We start from the raw sequence: 6,000 nt of genomic DNA, 5'->3' as shown, positions 1-6,000 counted from the left end.
ATACAATCTACTCATGTAAAAGTGCTTCTACTGAAATATGAGTTTGTAAATGCTGAAAGTAACAGAGCAGGCTCCAAATACATTATCCTGTTTTTTGTTATCTGATGCAATTTAGCATAGATTTTAAAAGATCCATTATGGCGTGTAGCCGTGAAAAAGTAAAGTGCAACATGAAAAAATAAAACATAAAATACTTAAATCAAAACCTTCTTAAGTGCAAGACTTGATTAAATGTTCTTACTTTAAACATGAAAATCAAAAGCAATGTTTCTCTCCCCTTTTGCGTCTCAGTGTCACACAGATATATGAGTTTAAAGGTAAAGAGCAGGTCAGCTAATCTTACTGAGAGGTCCTAAAGGTACCCAACTGTTTAGTGCTCTCCCACATTGTATCTCCTGGTAATGAGAACAAGGTGCTCTATTGATTACACTGTGTTGTAACATATGTTAGCCAGATTGCGCTTTGACAAAAACCCTCATTGAAGTCGCACCTGTGTGAGGAAGCAAAGCTGGCTGATGAAAAAAACACTGGGTTTTTACAGTCAACACATAGTGTATAACTCTCTGAAATAAGGAGATTTGGAATCAGCACTGTCACTGCTTCTTTCCAGTAGGATGCAGACACAACAAACTGGTAGCAGAGACTCAACATGCAGCAACATGTGTGTCTAAATTGAAAATGCTGTTTCATTCAAAAAACTATTTCTGTATCCGGCTGTCCTTGTATCCTCTTGTAAACATCTCTGATACACACTCAGACTGCCGGTTTCACGGTCAAAAATGGGTCCAGATGCAAGAAGAAATTAAGTGAGTAGCCAAACTGCTCTTCTCTTTAGATGCACACACTGAATCAGGTGTTCTGTGTGCGTTTGAGTTGGATGCATCTCAGGGTTTAAATCAATCAATGATGTGAAATTTGTGTTACGCTGTTTCTCGATGGTTGTCCTCAGGGCACAGAGCACAACTGGCTTCTCCTCCCAGCTAGTTAATTGCATTCACAAAGCATCCCATGTGGAAACTGGTTTCTGATGAGGTGAGGAGAGCCAGCAGAGATCTGAGGAATCACGTATTAAATAAGGACAGTGTGAATCAATAGATGAAAATAAAATATAAATAATTCAAATCAGCCAACCAACCACCACAGTCCGCCTATTCTGTCTTTGATTTCCCTCTACATCACAATCCCCGTCTTGCACTAATGCACTCAGTCCATCACACGCCCTTACATGAATATGTGCTCATTAATTAGAAAACGGTCCCTCTTCCAGATCTCGTGCTTCATATTAGAGATAGAAAACGTTATATTGTTAAATTGAACCTCTCTTTCCATCACTTTCTGATTGATAAAAAGCGCAGCGCGTGGCGCAAAGTAGAGGGAGGTTAATGTAAGGTGATGTAAGGTCTCACCAATTACAGTGACACTATAGGAAACATACGTTCCTGCGAGCGTTTAAACAGATGTAACCCCGCCTTGATTTCCCTCACTTCTTTACAGTCGCCGCGTCTCCTGCTTCCGTCAGTGCTGAAGGTAACTCCGTGCGTAAAGCTCCTCCACACCAGACGGACCCCGCGCAGTTACAACCTCTGCCTATTTCTCTTGACAGAAACAGAAGAAAATAGTTCCTCGAGGTTTTTGCGAAACAACCAGGAAAGAAGTTTGATTTAAATCAGTTATTTTATTGTGCGAGGGTTTTTGATGCGGTTTCCCCCCCCTAACAGCCGGTACTGATGCCTCGCACACGCGCCGCTGTCACCGACTCGATTCATGTATAAAAAGTAAACAATGTGAGAAGCAAATGAAGGATACTGTGGGAGCGGACTGTGGATGCTCTTGGATTTAACAGCCGGTGCCTGAAAAACAAAGATTCGGTCAAACTTATGGCGTGAAGGTAAGACAATCATTTCTCCTGTGTGACGCGCCGAAAACAAGATGATGCCCAAAAACAAGATTATCTTTAATTTCAATCTGTTTAAGCCCTTATGTTATACTAAGGTGTGTGTGTGTGTGTGTGTGTGTGTGTGTGTGTGTGTGTGTGTACACAGCATTACTAACCAGCAGGAAAAGGTGGAGCGGATCAGCCTACCTAATGGGAGATTCAGGGTTATACAAAGTGATTTATGGGCTCTGATTCTCGAGATACTAACTTTCAAGGTGAATTGCCGTGGCTCTTGGCGGACCATTTACGCGTCACCTTTCACCCAATATTTGTTCATTTCCAAATGAACACCAAGAGTCTGAGTGTGAGAATAAGAGCGCGCGCCTTAGCGCTCGAACTATGCATGTGTCACACACACACACACACACACACACACACACAGCTATGCACTACAGGGAGGATTTACGAACATGTCGATTGTTTACTGGAGACTATCGATCCGGGTTTGACTTCGATGTAAAACAACTAAAAGCAAACATTTGCTCTTCTCCGGTCCAGAGAAGTGCTCCGTGTGAGCTCTAGTGTAAATCTTGAAAGGTGGCAGTGTGCCTGTGTCAAGCTGTTCCTCCCAACCCACGGAGTGCTGATTTTAGATCTGTTTGTGCTATCCAGTTTGCAATTAGTGCCGGGTCCTCCAGAGGCTGCGCGTCCTCCACACAGATCTGCGCGCAGGGCAGGTGCACCGGCTGCTCTGGTGCACGACCTGTCCTGTACCCAGCTTTAACAAGTTACAAACAACGGGCGATGTGAGTGGAGGAAAGGCCTAATGCAGTTTTATGCCTAGTTTATCATTTTGAAGATGAGAACGAGAACGATGATAATGCTTACAATGATATCCAACTATTGTTATATCACACAAGAAGAAGAAAGAGAAAAGAACAATCACATGACAGGACTGACATTTTAGTAGCTCTCCTGTAAGTCAGCAGATGTGAGGAGCTCAACAATGTTCACACCCGGTTCCCTTATTGTTTGCTGTCAATAAAAAGGATACCGTCAGGTTTAATTTGACAAGAGAAAGTCATGTCAGCTCTCCTCGATGCTTTAATAATAGAGAAAAGTGAACAGCTAATCCTGAGAGAAAGCATGTCTACTGAGACTGGATGTCGTGTGCGTATTCGCTGTCCGTCCATGTGACTGTCTTCAGACATATTGTTCACCCATATGGATCCTGCTCCTTCCTGTCGCTGATCTGTCACATCTCGTCGAGAGGCAGCCTCGCAGAGCAGCCTGATGCCGCGCGTGTCAGGTCCAGCTGTTTGACACAGACAGCTTTATTGAATCAAATCACCTGGAAGCTCCAGACAAAGCGGATATTTCTCTCAGCGTGAGTTTCTTGAAATGATATCAGGAGAAGGCAACACTAACAAGGACTCAGATTCCAGAGCAAACCTTCAGCAGGTCTGCTTTGAAAGACTGGATTACATAGGGATATTTACTTTACAGTGGTTCACAGGTTTTCACAGGATTAGGGACATTATTAGCACAATAATTACAGGGTTTAAAGCCAAATCGCTTGATGCAGCTGGTCAGTCAATAGTGACATTTGGATTCAACATGCAGCTCCCAGGGGAGATGACAGGGATTCAACAAAAACAACAGCGTGTCGCTGCCTGTGCTTATTAAATCCAGTTACACACCGAAACAAATGTTTGTTGACGCGGCACTGGTGCCCAAAATTGATGCAGTCTGTGGAATCACAACCTCATTTAGTACATCTGAAAGCCATATGACAACATAACCTCGTAGAAGACTGACAGCAGCATTTCTTAAATTAGCGACGCTGCACACAGGAGGCAAAATGTCCTCGTGTCTTCACCTTCGCTCTGGACAAACATCTGAAACGTGGGGGTAATGATGTGAAACCGTCATAGACTTGTTAAAGCACTTAAACTACTTGGTTAAATGAGGAGAAAAGATCATGCAGTTAAAATAAGAATGATACTTAGTGTTACATCAGCTAGCTAGCATTAGTTAGCTAAGCTTTGTACATGTTTTAGGTAACGTATTGTAACGCTGGGTATAGTTCCTGTTTATGTTTGCTGTTGTTTTGCAGTTGTTTATTGTGGGAGGTGTCCACCTTAAGCACTTTTTCCACTGGTCAAAAAACCCACTAACACCCGGCTTGTTTGCTTAGTAGGAAAGGCTTCAATCGGCATTCAGACCCGGGTCAAATGACTCTGCAGTCAACCCGGGTAATTATTGCCTTGTTTCGGATCGACATTGATCGGAACACAAAACACGTGTCGACACGCTGATCTCCGCCCCCCTCTCTGGCGCGATGCTATGCTCTGTCGGTAACTTCTGCGACACCTCGTCATCTCATATACAAATTCCGGCTGTCTCCATCCCAGCAGCGCTCGATCGTCGTTCAGAATTTGTGGGCGGCAAATTTGATAAATAGACTGAATGAGTAATGGATACAATAAAGACCAAACCACCGTAACATCTTCACTGTTTACTAACCCTGTCTCCAGTGCGTTTGTGACGTCAGATGGTGACGTGGCAGAAAAGAGACCGACAGGAGTATACTCCACTGGCAATGGGAACAGAGACAATCAGCATCTATAGGCGGGCCTTCTCGGGTCTGAAAAACCCGCGTCAGCGCTTTAATCCTGGTGGGAAAGGGGTATTAGTGGAAGATGGAGTTAGCCAACCTGCTTGTCGTTTTTCCAGGGACACCTCAACCTCGGGTTAGCTCTTGCTGAAACAAGGAAATAAATCTGGGCTCTGATGAGCTAGCAACGCAAACCGCCTCTTCCTCATTCTTCCTTCATCGGTCTAGCTACTCCACAAAGCTACAATATGTAAATGACATTAAGCAGCTTTAAAGAACTCAATACTGACTCTTGGTTTTGAAAGTCCTGTGTCAGTTTGACTCTTTCATAGCCCCCGACCAACTAAATCGTTCTTTAAACTACTTGACCGGACATTCTACTATTTGCATCTTGCATTCTTCGATGTTCAGTTAAACCCAGAATGCAGTGGTCGTTTCCCACAATTGTGTCAGCGTAAGCCATAGAAATAAAGCTCAGAGGGAGCATTGTTTGGACCAGAATAAACAGAAAAGGCAGAGGAATGAACACCGGAGCTTCAGTGACCTTTGCGTGTGGTTCTGTCGGAAACATGAGTGAGCTAAGATGAAATAAAAATAGTTTGCAGCTGAAGCTAAAACACTCACTGGAAGCTCAAAATGGCTTAAAAGTCGCAGACACTGTTAACAAAGACTCCTCTAATTAGCAGAGGGATTATTGTATATCTTTATAACAGTTCATGGAGCACATGTTACAGCACACCATCTCTGAAAACACACCCCCGCACAGCTCTTCCATTATGTCTTACAGAATGAGTTTGTGGTCCAGCAGCCCCTTTGTGTTTTGACAAGTAAATCCTTTAATTGTATTGGATGTGTGTGAAAGTATCCTGGCCTACATTCTTTCTCTCTCCCTCTCTCTGTCTATATACTGAAACCCACTCCCTAACATGTCAAATACGTCAGCACCCTGGGGAGCGGCACCATCAGTGAAAGGGTGGAGGAGCCAATTAGGTCCTGAAGCCAATAGGAGATCCATCAAGATCTGGTTATGCTCCAGGTTACAGTTATATGCTGACAAAGTTATGTCACATGGCGGGTCGGTCTGAACATTAATGGTGTGTCCATGTTACATATCCATCCTTGCAGTCTATATCAGCAGTATGGTGCTTTCTGTAGGAGGAGTGTTTTGTTGCAATGGTCCGCCTGTGATTGTTGTTGTGTTTTCACAATATTCATCTTTTTAGCTCTCATTATATATGCTAATACACCTACAGTATTTAAAGTGGTACTGCAGTCTTGTGACCAAACAGATCCACAAATTCATCTTTAGATTTAGAACACATGCACATATACACATTTAAAAGCTGCCAAAGTGACTTTCTTACCGTTAAAAAGAAGAGCAAAATAACTTCTACACGCCTAAGGCTCTGCTGGTCAGACATGCTCCATATCACGCTTTTAATTTGAAAAACTGCCAGTTGGTGTCAGCCTTTTGCAGCACGAGCACCACGCAGTCCAAGCGCAGGGT

The 6,000-nt window shown here is 43.4% G+C and overlaps 1 protein-coding gene across 1 annotated transcript in view; it reads left to right on the top strand.

Moving 5' to 3' along the window:
- The first annotated feature begins 1,770 nt into the window (after positions 1 to 1,770).
- Positions 1,771 to 6,000, top strand: part of drd2a (dopamine receptor D2a) — a 42,487-nt gene continuing 38,257 nt past the window's right edge. The window contains exon 1 of the mRNA XM_069668281.1: positions 1,771 to 1,888. The gene's annotated coding sequence lies outside the window, so the exon portion shown is untranslated. The remainder of the gene's footprint in view (positions 1,889 to 6,000) is intronic.

The sequence above is a fragment of the Semicossyphus pulcher genome, unplaced genomic scaffold (genome assembly GCF_022749685.1).
Source record: "Semicossyphus pulcher isolate SPU_LCO1_2020_fin unplaced genomic scaffold, fSemPul1.0.p SCAF_19, whole genome shotgun sequence".
NCBI lineage: Eukaryota > Metazoa > Chordata > Actinopteri > Labriformes > Labridae > Semicossyphus > Semicossyphus pulcher.
This window is presented reverse-complemented; position numbering and strand designations above follow the sequence as displayed.